The 19,272-nt window shown below is 41.6% G+C and overlaps 1 protein-coding gene across 2 annotated transcripts in view; it reads right to left on the bottom strand.

Annotated features, from left to right (window-relative positions):
• Positions 1-15,873, bottom strand: part of LOC128887772 (sodium-coupled monocarboxylate transporter 2) — a 56,371-nt gene extending 40,498 nt beyond the window's left edge. The window contains exons 1-2 of one of the 2 annotated variants that reach the window (XM_054144095.1): positions 15,767-15,873; positions 11,456-11,622 (exon numbers count right to left, since the gene is read on the bottom strand). The gene's annotated coding sequence lies outside the window, so the exon portion shown is untranslated. Of the gene's footprint in view, positions 1-11,455; positions 11,623-15,669 lie in introns of both variants that reach the window. The other variant, XM_054144086.1, reaches the window with a different exon arrangement.
• Positions 15,874-19,272: the final 3,399 nt, after the last annotated feature.

The raw sequence follows: 19,272 nt of genomic DNA, 5'->3' as shown, positions 1-19,272 counted from the left end.
TTCTGTAGACGTTCTGATTCTCCAATATTTATCATTGAATACCTTAGCACGGTTCATTATTAATTAAAAATTTTGCATGAAACTAGAGTCGACTCTTATTACAAGTGGATATGTCAGAGTTCTAATTTTATGATATTTGTCATTAACCGCCTTACCTCGGTTTATTATTAACACGCAATTTTGCCTTCGGCGGATTGGTATTACGAGCTTGTTTAACGGTGGTCAAAAGTTGCTTCGCGATCCCGATAGGAAATTCTGACACGAAGGGACGAACGACTCAAAAAAGGGTGAGGCGACGAGTCGGTTGAATAGCTGCTGACGAGTGCGATAACAAGGTTTCACTTTTCGAAGTGTACACATAGGCTTGGGACACCAAACCTGCCCACCTTGAATAGCTTGTAAATTATGAGTTTTACGTAGAATTGTTATATACGAAAGTTGCACGGCTTCTGAGGGGCCGTTAAGTGAAATGTGAGTTTTCTTTCTGGGCGTCCTTACTTTTCCCACTTTCAAGCCCCTCTATCGATGCACGGGCTGTAATCGGTTCCGTTTCCCTGGAAATGTAGCATCGATACGAGTCTTAACATTCTTCTGAAGCACCCTGTACTTCACTGAGATAAACAAGTGCCCGCGAGCGAGAGCTAGCTATTATTTGTGACTTCGACAACCGATAAGGCGCCCCGTCGCTAATGCGTGAAGAACGATTCGCCGTGCACGTGATTTCGTGCGTAATTACGGATAAGATCGACATGTTGTTATCGATACTTGCTGCAAACGATCGTGCTGCGTGACCCGATTCGATAGGAGTCATTGCCCTTGTAAATCGTCAGGACAATTTTTCGAAGAGCTTCGAAGGACTCGTGACAACGATAATGCAGGAGCTTTTGTTCATCTTTCGTTCATTAATATTAATTCAAGGAGACTCAATGTCAAATTGATAGTTTTTGTAGCTAGACGTTAGGGATTTTTATGATGTCGAAATATGTTGTAATCTATATGATATTGGGGGGGGGGGAGGGTTATGTCATCATTTTTCTGTAGAGCGAAGTATGTTGGCTTGTAATTCATCTCAAGTTGAGGTCGATTACCATAGTTCAGTTAATGACGATTCTATTGGGTTTAAAATGTAATTACACTAATTATAAAATCTTCGAACCAAAACGTAATGGATATATTATACCGTTCCTTACTGAATAACCAAGGAATCACGTCTTCACATTATCTTGCGTATTACTTGACCTCAAAAAACTGTATACAAATTCACAAAAATGATCAGTTTGAGATGCAAGAAGTTCTTCTTTGAAGCGATGACAGCTGTGAGACGGGTGCAAAACTATTCATACTCTAATGGCTCTGTTCCGCTCTGCCCAGAAAAAAAACAGTCGGTCTAATCGTTAATATACAGGGTGTCCCCAATTAGTACAATCAAAATGAAAGTCCTCTTACATGCAAAATCAAATTGAAAACGTGGAATAAAATCATTTGTTTTCCGAAGCTTTCTTTCAGAAAAAATCGATTTCAAATGTGAGTACCTCGAATTAGATTAATAACAATTATTATTGACAAAGGAATCTATGACGATATGTCTTCGAAACGATGTAATTAATGATCGGGTACCAATGACGATATAAAAATTAAAAATAGAGATCTCAGAATGTTTCGGAAATGATTTTTTTATCCCATCTCTGTGGGACACCCTATAGTGCGTTCACTAGAATATTGCGCAACCCGCGATGAAATCCGCTCGAAGCGACGAGCGGTACGTCGCGTGCCGCACTAAACGTGTAATTTGAGTTCTCCGAGGCGCAAGGTTAACGCTACTTCTTTTTATTGCCGTTCCGTAGATCCTTTCATAGAATGCCACATGTCCATCGCTCGCGAGGCTCCTTGTTCATTGATCTCTGCCAGAAACCTAAGGGCCCCAGGAATATCCCGGGAAATATTGCATACATCAAAACTTTTTCGTCAGACAAAATTTAATATACTTTCTTTTGATAGACGGTATAAAAAATAGCTACAAAAAGAAAGTGAATGAAATCGCGCAATATTTATTAGGCCAGCCCAATCGACGAATCTCCGATTTGCATTTAGCAAGGTGATTCGATCGACGGCTAAATAAATTTTCACCGTAGGACCACGAATGGGAAAAGAGGAATCCAGGAACGCCCCTTTCCACGTACACCATCAATTTCGCAGCTTTCTGACTCGTTGATGGATCGTTGAACGTGAGAGCAGCAACTATGCGCTTTATGCAACGGGGTGAAGACTCGGTGCCCGTTTGCAGTAACACGTTTCGTAATCGTAATTAATCGGCACGTTGAAACGATCGAAGTCGATACGAAAAGTTCGAAACTCTCGATATTCTCGCGGAAAATTCGATATTCGTATTTCTGTTTACACTTCTGGAGTTCAATCGGATGACTGAATCGCTGACCATTAGGATCGACAGCATATAATTGATGATAACGCAATATTAAGCTGCGATTGTGTCAACGAGGGCTCTACACGCACGGATCCCCGGGGTCTACGCGCACGGATTCCTGTGGTCTAGGCGCACGAATCCCTGCGGTCCACGCACACGGATCTCTGGGAACTACAAACATGAATTTTGGTGATTAATATGCAATGATTTATGGGTTTTACACTCGCAAACTCTCAGGGTCTCCATGCACGGACGTTAGGGGTATACATGATCGGATTGCCCATTGTGATCATGAAAAAACATGCTTAGGACGAGTTCAAAGCTGATTAGATATAAAACGAAACTTGTCGATCCGTTGCGTAAACTAAATGTGGCACAACAATTCCTCAATGGAAATTCGTTCGTTATAACTTCGTTTAACTTTTTAATGGCATTCTAAAAAGATTGAAGTCTGAAACTTTTTACGCAATTTAATGTCTTTATCCGAGAAGAACTGCGAGACTGCCGCGAATATTTCTCGAACCTTGTTCGATTCTATTTTTCAAGCGACCAGATCAGGAAATTGAAGAATGGAAGCATCTGGCTAGTTGGAGCGTTTGTTATTTTTTCTTCGAGTTCACATTACTCCGACAAGATTAATTATTTACACCTGATAAAATTCTTGTAGCTTTACAAGATATAGACGAATACCTACAAGTCACTGTAATAAGTATTCGTACAGGAACCATTTATTTTAAATTCGTTACCGTACGAATACTTCTTACACCGACTGTATATCAATTCTGAAGTTAATATCAGGGGATCGAAAAGTAATCAAAATTTTATCAACATTTATTCACTAGAGAAATTTGAAATACTAGTCAAAAAAATAATTCCCATCATTTTCTAACACTTTTTGCCAGCGCGATGGCGGTTGTTCGATTCCCTTTCTAAAGAAGTCTTTCGATTTTTCATTTCTAAACTTTTCCAAATCGAAGACATTTTGATTACTTTTTGGCTCCCCTAATATATTCAATCACTTTCTTCGAAAAAAAAAAATCTTAAATCTCAAATTTTCAAGAACTCCAAACTAGCCAAACCTCCACCGTACTAAAAAAAAATCGCGCCTGCTCGTCGTTCCTCGCGTTGTTGTCGCTGCCAGCCAACAATATTTCCGGTTACGTGACGAACTGTTTATCGTTACGGGAGTTTACGCTCCCGAACACGAATATTAGAAGTCAAGAACAACAGAAAAATTCCCGCCGCTTCAAGAATGCAAACACCGGTCGCGCGTGTTTACGCAGCTGCGCGTTTCTCGAATCAGTTCACGGGGCGGCAATATCGTCAGAAATGAGCACGGTTGTGCGAACGCTAGGAAAAATAAACAATAGTAAACCTCCGTCTTTGGAAAATCGTGCTCCGCAAGTGACGAAAGATTTGTTACGCAAGATAACCATCGTGGACACAAACGCTTTTCCGTAGCACAGTATTCCACATACTTCCTCGAGTTAGACCCGCATGAACCCAGCACGTGAGCGTTGAGACTCGACAGACTTTTGCGCTTGCTTCGCGATACTTTGTAATTGTTCGATTTCCATCCGTTCCACTCGCATACCAACAAAGTACTCGAATATTAAATTGTTCGAGCAGTTCCATCCCTAAATGCATCCCTTCGAGCAGGTGGTGGTTGGGGGTGGTGTAAATGAGGGAAAATTCGCGGATGTATTCAACCGTACGAGGTACGAACTTTACAATGCAAATTTAATGGATTAAGATTGGACCTTGTTTCTGACGCGAATGCAAGTTCAATAGGTGACTCGTTTCATTGATAATGTACATCGGTGAGCTTCTCATTGTTCGATGCATTTCATGTTTTTCTCTGCGCTCCATTTATTTTATTGCGGTCGTATGAGAGCTGCAAACGAGGTTTTGAATAGATTATTTCGATTGAAAACACTTTTAAAGCACTCAAACTGATATTCTTTATTCGAAATGGTTTTGCTTTCGCGTTAAAATTTTATTGTGTAATATACAGGATTCTGACAATGTTGATTTTGATATGTACGGAGAATTGATCGAATTATCTTTAGACAAAGTGCAACAAATGGGTGATTAAGGACAAAAGAAATTCTTGGCTGAATTTGATGCAGGAGCTACTATACCTTTTAACCAACCTGTTCTTTCCCCGACGAAATAACATGAATTTCAAATAACGCATTGTCATCAATTATTCAATAATCGGGTGATCTACTCTACAGATGGTCGAATATGGAAAATAAACGCGCGTAATTAATGAATATAATGCTGTATAAATGAATTGATGCGATTATGAGGCACGAGTCTATTTGCACGGCAATATAAACAATTACCTTGGCACGATTCCTCCTCTGTATATTAAACGAAAATCGTATACACTCCTGTTTCGAATTTCCCGTGTGTTTAACCATGTATTTTCGACGAAAATATATTTGACAACGTCCCGAAAGGAGGGAAGTGAAAATATTTGATAGATAGTAAAAAGTCACTGGTTTGTTTGAAAGTTGGTCGAGTATTTCAAGAAGAGGTTCTTGGCAGACGGCCAAAATAAATGAAAATTACTCGATAGGACTGTGTAACGAAAGAAAGGCAGCTTCAAAAATTATTTGCTGTCCTACTTGATTCGGTAAACATTCTCATAATATATCAAACGTCTCCAAGAATTTTTCGTGTTGAGCTGATAAAATACCGTCACGTGAAAAATCTGGTGGCATGCCGCTGTCCGATATTTTTCGATGCAAATTTTTTATGATACTCCGCAAAGTGCATACACTTATGTATTCAAATTTGAAATTTCCATGATGCATAGTTTTCATGTTAGAAATTTGCAAAAATCACCGCGGCGGGACGTGATTAATGTGCTGGCTCGACAAAGAAACAAGTCGACAGTTGCTGTAATTTCCTTCGATTCTCGTCGTGGGCTTGCAAGAATCGTGAATCGCGGCACGTACGCTCGACTCGCGATTTCGATGTCCCGCTACGAGAGCAAATATTTGCTTGCAATCGCTACCGCGTCTATCAGTCGATGCAACATTTATTTCACGAGAAATTTTGATAATTCCTCGACGTCGTCGCTTGGTTGTTAACAATTTTAATAGGTTAGTATTCACGTTAATTGTCAATGTATTGATAAGACTTGTGCGATGAAAACGAAGCCAAACACGTGGTACTTTGGACAATTTTTTATTCCTAATATCAGGTTTTGCAAGAAAGTGTATTTTGTTAATATGAACATTACTGTTGGAGTAGTGAGGTTTGCCCAATGAAAATGAGCCCAAACACGACCTAATTGAAACAATTTTTAAGCATATCGAAATGTCACATTTTTTTCAAAACTTTTTTTCAGCCGTCCGACGTATAATCAGAAGTAGTCCTAATGGGGCCGTGTTTGGACTCATTTTAGCCAGGAGAACAACTAATCTAGAGGTAATAAAATCTGATCGTATTGATTCGATTCAATGTTTCTTTCCTAACGATGAGTAAACCTGCTAAAGAGCACTTTTATGTACGATGTCAGGCCGACATTAAAAACTCGCCACTTTCTGGACACTTCAAGGGAATTCATTCAAACACCGGGAATGAAAGGAATATTTCGTATTTAGTGTACCGAAGCCTTCAAAGCACTGGCTATAACGAGCGAGAAACTCATCCAAGTGGATGATCCTCCAACCATTTCGAGGCCTCGCCCGGCAAAGTTGGTAAAAAGTTAACGCCAGACGTCACCCTTTCGAGTGCGCACGTCCCAACGTTGAAATCGTCGCTGTTGTCCTAATCCGTCAACTCTGTAACTCGGAGATGACGGTGGAACTGTGCTTTACCGTTTTAATAAACAAGTCCCCGTCGTCGAAGCTCTTTGCGCAAAAAGTTGACACAGCCCTTTTCGCGTCGGACAAGAAACAAGCGGCGTTCTAATTAAAGGACTAAGCAAAGGATTAAATAAAACGAGGGGAACTCGGCTTTCGCGCGTAAAAAGCACGAGACAATAAGAATCAAGTAACTACGAAACTGCCGGAGGACGCCTAGGACGACGCCGAACACCTATACGGACGATTAATCACTCGGTACGGGCGTAACAAGTACGGAAAATCTAGATGAACTCGCTTTTAAAACAACAAAAAATTTCCCTAAAATCTTGGCGTTGATCAAAGAGAAAATTAAAAGAAAGAATTAAAGGACTTCGATACTCAAGAGGTAATTTTCACAACAAGTGGGAGTCGTTTAATTAACCATAATCTAGGAATATTTCGATTAAAAGAATCAAATTGAAGTTAATATTTTTTACACTTACGGTATATCATGAAATATTTTCGCAAAAGTATTGGCAATAGATTCGACAAATGTCCCCAATGAAAATGAGTCCAAATAACGATTCGAACGACTTTTAATTACACGTTATTGACTATTTTTTTTTTTCGAATTTTTGTCGCTCGATCAACGCATAATTAAATGTAGTCCAGATGGGGTCGACTTTGGACTCTTTTTCGTTGGGGAAATGTTGCCAATCTATCGATAGATTTTTCATGAATATTGACTAGGAAGAATAAAAGCATTCGTTTAGAGTGTGATCAAAACGGCTCATTCGATACCGAAACTAAAAATCGTCATATTTATCACTAGGCCTTCGGAAGAGTATTTTTGACGGGTTCGCGACATTCGCCTGATAAAAATGAGTTCAAGCGCAACCTTGTTCGAACGATTTTTATTGTCGCGAATAGGCAAGCTTTTTTGGAACTTTTTCCTCATTCGAGAATCATAGAATACAAATAGATTGAATGGGGCCGTGTTTGGGCATATTGTCATCGGGTAGTCGTCGATCGATTGTTATCTTTCGCGAAGATAGAACGATAAAAATAAAGGTGTCATGAGACCATTTTGTTTTGCGCCCGAAGCAATGGTACGATACATTTCACCCGCATTTGGCGTATAATTGCGGGGAATGTATCACGTGGCGCAGGAATCTTGTAATACGAATCCAGTCTGGCGCTATAAGCAGTGGGGAGAACCGGGTATCTTGGGTCCCTCGCGTAAAAAGAAGCGCGAGGAAGGGCCGAAACAAAGAAGTGGCAGAGGGAAGGTACGCTGTAACAGCGTTTCTTTCACAGCCGCGCGTTAAGGACTTTTTGATGGCGTCTGATGCTCGTTGCCCACCTTTTTATAGACGATTATTGCGAAAACTTTTAGGTGATGGGGTAGGGGAAGGCCGAGAGCCCTGTACCGTCGTTCTTTAACGCGACCCAACGGCTGGAACTCGAAGAAAAAAGTGCCGCTTTGGAAAGTATGGATATTAGGGAGGCCACGTTACAGAAGATGAAATCTGGCTGGGTGCCGTTATTAGAATTTTTTCTCATTAATATCTTTCGGTACCATCAAATTCTTGATCTAGTTCGTGATGTAGACTCGGGGGTGAGGTGTTTAAGGGTAGCAAAAAATGTAATTTTACGATCCCATTCCTATTACGGAGCATCTGGTGCCTTATTAGTTGATGTTGTTGGTTTACTATTTTCGAGGGAAAACTTCGAGGGATTGAGTATTATGTATTTAAGTAACGCTGTACCAGTCAAATATTTAGATAGTATTCATATAGTATTCAAAAAGTAAGGTATTTAAACAGAACTCGGTAACTATACAAATAGTGCTCGAATAGTCGAGCATTTGAATGGTTCCTAGTATTCGAATAGTCAAGTATTTGAATACTACTCAACTAGCATTCGAATATTTCGAGTGCTCTCGAATTATAATATCCGAATTATATTTGCCGAATGCTCGAACGATCGAGGTGTTGAACTCTAATACCGAAACATTCGACTAGTAGTCCCCCGGTCGACCTCCAACGCGACTGTTGCCACCGTGCGCGGAAACAAACGAGTTAATTCGTCTCCCGGGACCAGGACAAGGCTCCACGGCGTCGGCGGGAAGTTCGTTTCCACGCAAACCTGTTTTCCAATAGGTAGAACGCGCCCCCGTGGAGCGGTAAACAAGTGACGCGCGAAGGACAACAGTTTCAAACTCGACCGTCTATTTCTCGAGCGTACTATATCGATAACTATTTTTACACTCGGAACGCAGACTCCTCGGTCCGTTTGGCGACGATCTTGAACTCGCACTATTCGAGGCAGCGCACTGTTGCCCATTGCTTTGCCCGAAGTCTTTGTCGCTTTACAACAAAGACTGATGAAACACTGCTTTTGACAACAGGTGAATAGAAATATTTATTCGAACGTTTTATTCGTACAGTTTCGAATTAATTCGGGTAAATTTGTACCCGGTCCATGTAAACATTCAAAACATTCAAAATCTTACCACGTTTATTTCACTTTTTATAATTTAGACTTATTTTAAATAAGTAATAAATGAAAACACGTTTATTAGAAGCTTTTATCTAGACAATCATTTCGTCATTATAGGTGGTACTACTGGCATGCGGATGATTCTTGGTGTACAAATATATTGATTTTACAAAATACAGTCATCGAGTCAAACGAGGCCAACGAGTCATTCTGAATGAGAAAAACGAATTTGAGAATCCGTTAAATACGTGTACACTGGACCGACAAATTTAGAAACCTGAGAAACATGATTCTCCCTCACGCGTTGATGAATATTCATGACGAAGACGATGATCCAAGACAGGTTTCGTTTTCAGAAAGCTGGCACTGTATATACGTGCCTTATACGATTCAACGAGAAGTATCAAGGAATGTTTCCTATAATTTTTTTTTATATAAAATTATTAAAAGCTCCCGCGAAAGTTCATTCTCATTTTCCTATTAACGTCACCGATACACGCTTTAAAGTGACAATCCTTATAGTAGATTACTAGTGGTCAATATCCTCCACGACACATTTTTAATCAAACACAGTCACTGTATCACTGTACACGTTACACCAATCACGTCCCCTGGCCAACACACGTGCTCAAGACTTTCCCGCATATTTACAGTCAGTCCCATAAATATTCGTACCCTCTACGTCTATTGAAGACAGTTGTTTAAATTAAATGATAGGTTTCATATTTTCATTAACATGTTGATGTATATATAAATATATAAATATGAAAAATTCATTTGGTAATACCTAAACTATTATTTAATTTAGTCAAACTTCTTCAATAGACGTAGAAGGTACGAATACTTTTGGGATTGGCTATACAGGGTATCCCAAAAATGTTGGAGGTCCTTGAAAGGAGTGGTTCGGTAGGTGATTTGAAACAACTTTTTCCTTTGCAAAAATGTCGGATGGGGCTTCGTTAAGTAGATATTAATAAAAAACCCCGAACCAATCAGAGCGCGCGTATACCGTTGGAGCGGCCGGAGTAGCGAAGGCTACGCGCTGAGCGGCCGCGTCAATATCCTTCGATGCACGTCGAGTCACTTGTTGGCGTACGAGAGCCGCTACCTAGCGCGTAGCCATCGCTATCACGGCTGCTCCAACAGTATACGCGCGCTCTGATTGGTCAGTGTTTTCTGTTAATATCTCTTCAACGAAGCCTCGGACAACAATTTCGCTAAGGAAGAACTTGTTTCAAATCACCCCCTGAATCACCCTTTTCAAGGACCTCCAACATTTTTTGAGACACCCTGTATATTAGAGTACAATGACTTTCAAAATCAGAATCTTGCATTAATTAGATGAACTTTCCAGATTCTTAAAAATGAACAAAATTATATTATTCCAACAATACCAAGGTTGCCGTTTCTCGACATTGCCCTATAAATATAATTCAATCCTCCCCTAGCACGATCGATATATCACCAACCTGTTACCCCGCTTTGAAGTGACGTTCTTAAGACTTGACTACTCGCGACGACTCCAGAAGTGAATTCGAGCACAAAGGGTACGAAAAAGGAGCGAGAAGAGGCCTGTTTTCGATTGGTGAAACGGGGAGGACGAGGGTTAGGTCTCCGAGACGAGACGTCGCTACGCGTCATGCATTTCCAGAGGGGCTCGAGTGATCACAATAGAAAATCACGCGACGCGAATAATCGTGGCCTGAAATCGGGACGGCTGATCGCGTTCTCGATGCTAATGGTTAATATCCGAGCGTTTCCTACCCGGAATTCGTATCTACCAATCGAACGAATCTGCGAGTATAATGAGATCCGTAGGTACGTTCGTTTCGTCCCGAAGAGGCGGCCGTGCACGCGTGTACGCGCGTAATGCGCGCTCGGAAATAGCTGGGCTGCACGCGGAAGAATCCACGGGATGGAAACCCATCAGCGTTTCCATCGCGAAAATCGAGCGTTCAGAATTTAAATGGTTCCCCGGTTTAATTCCGTAATGCTGGCGTGCGTTCGCGGAAATTATATAACAGAACACGTGCAATTATTCCTTTCCCATTACGTTAATTTTTCTCGTAGCTCGATGAAGGAAGTTCGACGACCTACGCTAGCCGAAACCTCGTGGCTAGCTCAGGTTGGAGTTGAAATTTTCTGACTATTTTTGGTTGGATTATCACGGATTCGATGACTGTGCGACCTTCTACCGGTTTTGACTCGTGAAACTTTTTAGTTAGAATATATTCGATCCGAGTACAGTTAGGTTACGTTGGATTAGTACTATTGTAACGACCTCGAATTGCAAAAATTTGTAGTTAGATTGCTGTAGGTTCGATAAACTGTCACAGGCCGATCTTTAACTTGTGTAACAAAAGTGTCGCATACAAAAAATGTTGCACGTATTCAAAGTACTGATTCTATGAAATTGGAACACATTATCTAAAAGACCGAAGCACTGATTTTATGAAATAGGAACACAGTTACTCAAAAGACTGGTGATGCTAGAAAAGAACGATACTAAAACTGTACTTTCTAATGCCTCGAACACAAGGAAAAATTGAATTTAAATAATAAAATACTCTCTCCACGTCAGACTCACCGTCACCATTTAAAGTTCCGTCCACCTTCATCCCCCTGTTTCGCTATTCTATTTCACCGTCGCGTAGGGTATTTTTCTCACACTAATTCGGCTTCCATCGACCAAGCCACGCTCGACTCGCGAAAGGAAAGAACGGAGAGTTACCTTGCGATATCTCCTCGGTCCAAGTTCAACGTCTCTACGCGCCCAATCCTCTCATTCCCGAAGGCGCCTTGCGTCCAGCAGCCGTTCGACTGACAGACCCACGCCGAAGTGACGCACCACCGCTGCTCGCAGCCTCGCAGCAGCGTCCTTCGTCGACCTCCAGGTATCTGTGCACAAAGAAATTCGACTTGACATGTTCCACCGATACCTGAACGTCTGGCGAGGGTCGTCGCGGTCCACGATTTCCATTCGGTTCGTCGGTTAATGGCCCGAACCCTGTGTCCTGTCCGCCAGTTTCGGTGTTTAAAACGGCGAAATTTCACGTGACATCGGACAAAGCTGGCTTACGCAGCGAATTATTGCGTTAACTATTCCGACGTGTACCCCTGACTCGATTTGGTGCGTTTTGTGTGACGAGATTTCACTCCTGGTCCAGAGGGCATGCTTCGATGTTGCAGCACGTTCAGCAATCTTTGATAACCGATGATACTATTCAAAGGGAATTAGTAGATGATAATCGACTCATTTTAGACAATTGTGTTGTAATTTTTCAGGAGGTATCGTTTCACAAATTTCTCACACGCTCGTGCACGACACCGTTCAGAAGAAAAATTAGAGGTAAGTATGAAATTACGACTCACTTTTCGCAATAGAAAAATTTCGACGAGATTAGAAACGCTTGCGTCAGCACGAGTTTGGCGCGTGGGCGAACTGAACTCTCGTGTAGCAAAAAATGGAACGAAAGGAGCAGAGAGGACGCGCGAAAAAGGAATGATACGATGAGAAGGAATCGAGGTGGGGGAGAGGAGTCAAAGAGATAGAAACGGAGAAGAGAAGATCGACTTCAGTGGCGGACTACGGCAAAGGCCAGATCGGAGGCTTTGGTAGAAGAATTAACCAATTGTATTTTCAACTATTTCCAATTCAGATTGAATCTAATTAATTAGAAAAAAGGAGTTCTATTATTTCATGAAAGTATTTTATGGCATGATTAGTTTGATTGAATGGAAATGGTGTTCATCGATGAATTGAATTGAACCGAGTTAAAGAAATAAATAGAACTGACTTGAACATGAACTAGAATTCGATTCAACTTGCACTCGAAGTAAATTGAATTAAAAGTTGAAAGGAATTAAAGTCATCTACTCCTCTTTTAGTAGGACGCCAATGATGACACCTGGCGCCCCGCTATTTTTCAATATTTCTCGTCGAAAATTTCACCAAATATACTTCAAAGTATACATGTTCATGTATTCAAATTGAGACATTTTACGCTGTATACTTTTCACGTTAAAAATTCTCTAAAATCTGCCAGCGTCTCCTCGATGTCAAGTTTGTTCGCGCAACAAGGGTCAGAAAAATATCGTTGTTTAGGGCCCCGTGGAGGGTAAATCCGCCACTGGTCGTCAGTAGGTGGACGAAGGAGGATGAAACTGGACTCGTCCTCGTTAATTCCCTTGGAACAGAGGTGCTCGACTGGTTCGTTAGCTCGATCAAGTTGCGTTGCAATAAGCAGCGTCGCGCTCAAGAATCGGGCGAGACCGGAAGCGCGTTTATCGAGAAACGGTTTCGGTCACGACCCGCGATTGTTTTCAAAGGCAACAAAGAACCTTTTTGCTTGGCTGCCAGCGAAAAAATCCCATTTCCAACCAGCGATCTCCATTCGCCGCTTACGGGAACAAACGGCTGGGACTTGTTCGCCAAGTCATGGGGAACGGTTAACGCTTTATGGTCTGTCGACGACAGCGACGGGGTGTGGGAGAGGAGTGACAAACAATTATTTCGATAAAATTGGTACGGGAATGGTAGGAAAGTTCTGTGTAAAATATTAACCAACCATCGACTCGGTTAACCGTGATTTCAATTTCAATGGGAGAAGCTTTTGATGCTTTGGAGAAATAAAAGGGAGACGAGAAGAATTAAACTTTTTCGTTAATCGTCAAGCTTGAGCATTTTTTATAGCCTTATAATGAATGGAATGCAATTTTACTGAATTGAAACATTGATCGAATCGAACTGGAACTCGGTCGAGATAAGCAATTGGACCGAACAGATGATTTAATAAAATTGAATTCGATTCAGTTCTATTTAAAATTAAATTCAAGGCAAGTCAATTCCATTTACCCTTCAATTTTATCCTTCAATTTAACCTCCAAGTAAATAATATTGCTTGAAATTTTAATCCGGATAAAAATTTCGTCCATCTTTGACGCCAGGCGTGGGAGAGGAATGTTTGTATCCAGTGTTCAGGTGTTTGAAATTCGAGTAGAGGGAACGTAGCGTCAGAGAGTACGATCATATGTGTAGCTCGGTTGTTCGAGCTGAGTCGAAAAAAAAAAAAATGGAGCCGTAGCTCTCTAGTGCCCATGAAGCAAGCAAGACACGGGTCACCGAGCAACATTTTCCTTCCACGAAGCGTGGAGATCTACATAGAGCCAATTTGTTATTCAGTATCACACGCTTGATTCATTGGACGGGGTCGACCTTTCTCGATAAGATCGTTTCTGTAGCTGAGTGTACTTTATTTTTACGTTTCTTACAACGCGTCGTATTCAAAGCAAATTATATTCAGGATTGAATTGACGGCCAAACGGAATTGAATTGAACCGAATTCAGAGAAAATGAGATGGAATCGAATTAAAATCAATGCATAACCGAATCGAATCGAATGGAACTGCGAAGAAAATGAAAATGGATTGAAAAAGTAAACGTAATCGAATTTAAAATTATTAATAAGGCACGAAGAATATTTAAAGTTGCATGAAATTTATATTCATCGCATCGAATGTGGGGGTTGAATGTCGCACGAAATTTCTCAACTTTCCGAAGCAATCGATCGACAGAAATTTTCTACTGAAAGAAAGCCCGACGAATTTGACGGATATTAATCACCGGCTTGGTAGTCGAGCCCACTTTACCCGATCCCAGACGCGTTGAATCGGAGAAAGGGATCCATTATCGATCTCTTCCGGCGAGTAATTTATGAACCGACTGCCGATAAACCGCTTCTTCTGCGCGAAATCGCGTCACTATTCTTCTCCACCGTGACCGTAATCGTCTTCGATTCTAAGTAAGGATGAACAATACTTTATTTAAAAAATGAAGAGCAAATAAAATTGAAAATTGACGTTCAAGTTCGTTCAATTCTCAATTTAATTCCATTTAATCCGATTTCAATTTCAATTCAGTTCAATTCCAACGGAAGCGTTTAATACCGAAACTCAGATATTAATATTAACCCAATGAGTAACGAATAAGAGGTCCTTTACCTTTTACCCGTTACTCGAAAACGATTATTTAGAATAGAATCATGCCCGTCTGCGTTTCCAGGAACCATGATTTCATCGACGATTTGACGAGCTCGTCCGCTGGTTCTTCGAACAGCTCGAAAATCGTCAAACGACAGACGGGACCACGCTAGCTCTCGACGAGCGAATTTATGAGTCGCTGAAACGTTATGGTGGACTCGAGCCAGCGAATGTTTTCGCAGCTGAAGCCCGTCACGGTTATGCAAAGCGGCAGTAAGCGTGAAGCATAGAAGCTGAATCGCGATGTTTGATTGTCAGAACAGCTTGATTCAAGCGAACTGTCGTCTGTCACTAGTCTCACTTCTTTCATTGTCATGAATCAACGCTGACTCACAAGGGGAAGGTCAGTAGCAGGGATATACGAATAACGAATGAAAGATAAACACCGGCTCGTATGTCGCTCGTTAAATACACATTTGGAATTCAAATTGGAGAATTCAATATTTCGGTGAATAAAATCAAGCTTCGATCGAAGAAATGTACAATGGTTTCATTCGTCGCTTATATTCGTCATCATTCGAATACTCGAAACGTTTACTATTTTTATTCACTTCCAAGTAGATGACGACTTAATAAAAATCTGCAGTAGTAAGCTGAACATTTCATTGGAATATTAGACGACGAATGAAGACGTCGTACATTCATTTATTCATCACGATTATTCCATCGAATCCCAATTCACGAGAGCTCCGAATTCGTCCCAGACATACGATTTAATTTCGTAATATAAATTCCAATATCCGTTCGTGCGAATCTTTCCTTCGTTGTTAATATTTATTTAAATGAAAATTTCTTCACGTCTCTTTCACGGTCACGTGACGATCACGAAGACAGCTCCAGGCAGAGACGTTTACGTTCACGGCTGGACCAGGTAAGTTTCCGATCGACGTATCAGAAATTACGTACCCGCAGAAGATTGATACGCTGGCCTGATTAGAGGTACGACTGATGACGAAGAGAAAGGTGGGGGGTGTGAAATGCACGAGTTGGGAATGAAACGAACCTCGATCGATTAAAGCCACGGACGGCACTTCCTGTGGCGCGATCGTCTAGCGATTCCCGCGGATTATAAGACGTGCGTCGTGGTCAGTCGACGACGTAATACTGGGAAGTCGAGAGAGTTCGGCTGGTGGTATATTTAAAAAGCAGAAACGCTGCGACGTTCGCGTTACGACGGACCCAACCGTACGGCTGACAAGCTTGCCGCGGTGCAATACTATTGGCACGTACAGTCCACGAGCACATGCTCCCGACGTGCATTGTTTCCACCGCGGGAAGTTAAAAATAAATCCCTAACGAAAACCGCGGGGAAACTCTCCTGACGTTTAGGCCCCTAACGAATCCGTCTTGGCCCCATAATGGATCGATATTAGCACCAGTTCGCCGAATACTCAACTATTCGAATATAATTCAAATACTTTCCTATTCAAATGTGATACCAATCGTTGGCTATTCGAATTTAATTCGAATACAGTTTTAATACAGACTTGAATAGTTGACTATTCAATAATTCGAACGCAATATTACTCGAATATAACCACCACCATTTTGATTTGATTTTACTCATGGAAATTACGGTATATCTACGTCAAATATACTTTACACACAAACGACTACTTCAAGTATCATCGAATACTCAGGTATTTAAATAATCTAATATTCGAGTAATTATTTAAGCGGTCAAATATTCGAACAGTATCGAACTACTCGACCAACTTCCGCCGAATATTTTATTTCCCCGAATACTCAAATAAAAAAAGATCGCCCAAAAATGTCCCAACCGAACACAGGGCCCTTTTCGCAGCAATCGTCAAAGTTTCCGAATCAGGAGGGGGAACAACAGTCCGATCACGAGATAAAGGGGAACGATATGACGGGCGCTCTTCGCGGTGAATTGCGGCTACGATGAAACCGAACACTTGTTAATCGAATTTCCGCGCCTTTGCAGAACGGCGATTTTTAACACGTCCAGATATTTTTTTTTTGTCTAGCGCGTAACGATCGCACCGGCGCGGCTTCGCGTGAAAATGGGTAAAACGATACGTTCGTCGCGCGAGCATTGTGCGATCGTTCCGCCGCTACGGCGAAACGAGGACGCGTCGAATGAAAAATCGAAGGCAGACTCGCTGTTCAGCGACAAGGAGAGAAAAAAAAGGATACGCAGTTTCCGGGAATCTCTCGAGTAAATGAGGCCGCTTTCCATTTTCGCTGGCCGATTAATTAGCTCGAACGGAGGAACGTCGTTCTGCGGTTAGGATAACGCGTTTCCACCCATTTTCTGACTATTTTATTCGTGGCGACTTTTAGGTAACACCTGCAAAGCGTGGAAATAGGAAACGAATTCTGTTGTGAGCATTATGGAATCAGTTTTTAAAAATAACTGTCCTATTTCGTGCACGTAGTGTTCTTCAACTCTTTATCTTAAATTCAATGGAATTGACTTGAAGACTGGGATGGAATTGTATTTGATTGAAGTGAACTGAATTAAACTGATTCGATAACTAGTTTGAATTGAATTGTCTACGACCAATGTTCAAATGTTCTAGAAACCCAAAGTTGATCCTAGAGAATATTGATGAAGACCTGTAATAATCACATAAAGTATTTAAAAATAATTCCAAATAAAATGAAAAATTCATGTCATATATCGATAATGTTAATCGTTTCGAAGATCTATTCTTCTCTGCACAAAGCAGCTTCATTTACGTACGCGGATCACAATAATTAAGAAATCTATTGGCACCAGAAATTACATTTGTTGAAAACTAATTATCAGTGACGAGTAATTATTTTACCAATAGCATCGTTATAGTCGATTATTTCTTTTAAAGTTGCACCTGTGCAGGTGCGAATCCTTTTCAGCGTCTATAATTCCTTCACCTCAACGCGATCGCTCAATATTCAACAGAATTACAATATCATTCGAGTAGTGTCTTCCATATACAATAATTATTATATCAATTAGTCTTACAACTGCCAGCAACCAAACACGCGGCTGTCATGTTGCAGGACGATCAATGCCATCATTGATCCAGAGTCTGTTAGAATTTGTATTATTTGGCAGAGCATACGTCTCGATTTCAAGGTTCTGGGGTAAGTGCCATGCGGTTTGCCATAGTCCTCTTACCAGAAGGCATCTCTGCCTTCTCTAGATCCTTAGGAACAAGACCCCCTTTACCAGTTCACGAGAGTGCATGGCTTACGTCAAGGGCCTATTCAGCTTCGACCTAATTATTAACCTACAAAAAGCGAAATAATGTCGTGCAAGCTACCATTGCAACTTGAGAGACAAAATTCGTTGCAATTTTAGAGAATAGTGCTATTTTCACAAACACTAGATACATTCCGAAGTTGATGTTGCCATAAGCTTATGAAATAAAAAAATAAGACTTGAAAGAATTGAATAGTCTTTATAGCCTATTGGGAACTCTTAACCTAGAGCTTTCCTCCAATGAGCAGGGAAAAGCCCAACCAATCCGCCATTACTGATACAACAAAAAGGCACTCATCGTTGAAACTTGAGTGGTCTCACTGCTCCAAGCAGAACACTGTAATTTTCTTTAACGGTCTCGAGACCATCTCCAAAAACAATCTCAAGATATATCTATTAAAGAACTAAGTACGAAGATCAACCAGCCACAATTGAGCCAACCTCTGACCTAGAATCCCTCTACAGAAGGAACAAAGCTGATATCTCCATTAGACTCAGCCAACAGCAGGTTCCCTTAAAAACAGACTCGCCAAAGAAACTCTCCGACGAAGTCCTCCGTTCCCCCTCCTCCCTCAAGTCGATGAAACTGCAGTCCAGGACACGAAAGTTCGCTTCGATTAACAGATGGGAAACACGTCGTTAGCCCGGTTCAGCGATCGCTCACCGACCAGTCTTCCATCGATCACCGCGCAGTCGAGCAAAGGGTGGAAGGCGGTTGATCTTTCGACGGTCGTTGTTTGCTCGCAGCTAGAGTCTTGGAACGGCCGCAGTTTCCTCGTGGGGGCGATCCGTCAGTATCACGTCCTGATCGCGAGCGAGACCCGGCGTCGTTTGTTGCGCTCCGATAATAGATGTCCCGCTGGAAGGTAATCGTTGCGGTAGTTTCTCGCGGTATCGATTCCTCAATTGGGGACGGATCCGAATTGCGCCTTGCGTATTTAACCTTCCAGTTGGGGTTCTCGTGCTGGCTGAGGCCCTTGTACCTTCGCTGGATAACAACCTCTCCGTACACGTGGTACACGGAGGCTTATGTTCGTTAGAGGACGTCATCTAGGGTAGGGTATTTGAACGTGATCTTCGGAGACCTTAGAACGGGACTTTCGATGGGTCGAGGGGGTTGAAGTATGTTCGTTGGATTGTTTCTGAAGAGGAAGGCAGTAGCTATGTTTTTTGTAAATCCGAGCTTCGAGGGATTAGTAGCTTTTATATTGATAGGCGAGCGGCACCGCTTCGAAGCCCTTTCAGGGTGCTTTTCTGTTTACAACACCTGGTTATTTGCGTTGACAGACCAAGCTGGA

Source organism: Hylaeus anthracinus, unplaced genomic scaffold (genome assembly GCF_026225885.1).
Source record: "Hylaeus anthracinus isolate JK02 unplaced genomic scaffold, UHH_iyHylAnth1.0_haploid 0, whole genome shotgun sequence".
NCBI classification, from domain to species: Eukaryota; Metazoa; Arthropoda; class Insecta; order Hymenoptera; family Colletidae; genus Hylaeus; species Hylaeus anthracinus.
This window is presented reverse-complemented; position numbering and strand designations above follow the sequence as displayed.